Here is a 346-nt window from a genome sequence, read left to right as displayed (position 1 = left end):
CCAGGTAGTCATGTTGTAAACTTTTACCAACAATTTTGAAACCATGTTGGGGCAAAGTTGGTGTAGGTTTTTACCATTGGCCATTTCGGGTTATGCCATGTGCATCCTGCATTCACCGGTTCTTGGGAGATTTTGATAAGGAGATGAATTTTTGGCTAATTGTATTCAAGCAGATGTTTTACCCTAGGATTAATAGGCAAGATACAAAAATAGATGGTAATTTCGAAAGACAGAGTTCTATTTGTGCATTGTTTTTCATTGCAAACCTTAGTAGGAAAAATTTTACTAAAATTTTAGTTTGAAATATTTTATTTATTTTTTATCACAATTTTACTTCCTATTCTTA

At 32.4% G+C, this 346-nt stretch overlaps 1 protein-coding gene across 1 annotated transcript in view; it reads left to right on the top strand.

Moving 5' to 3' along the window:
* The window catches only part of LOC119593409 (translocon-associated protein subunit gamma-like), a gene marked incomplete in the record, with an annotated part of 14,641 nt that overhangs the window by 12,074 nt on the left and 2,221 nt on the right, over positions 1-346 (top strand).

This window comes from Penaeus monodon, chromosome 32 (assembly GCF_015228065.2).
Source record: "Penaeus monodon isolate SGIC_2016 chromosome 32, NSTDA_Pmon_1, whole genome shotgun sequence".
NCBI lineage: Eukaryota > Metazoa > Arthropoda > Malacostraca > Decapoda > Penaeidae > Penaeus > Penaeus monodon.
The sequence above is the reverse complement of the archived record's forward strand: the minus strand, read 5'-3'. Positions and strand labels throughout refer to the sequence as shown.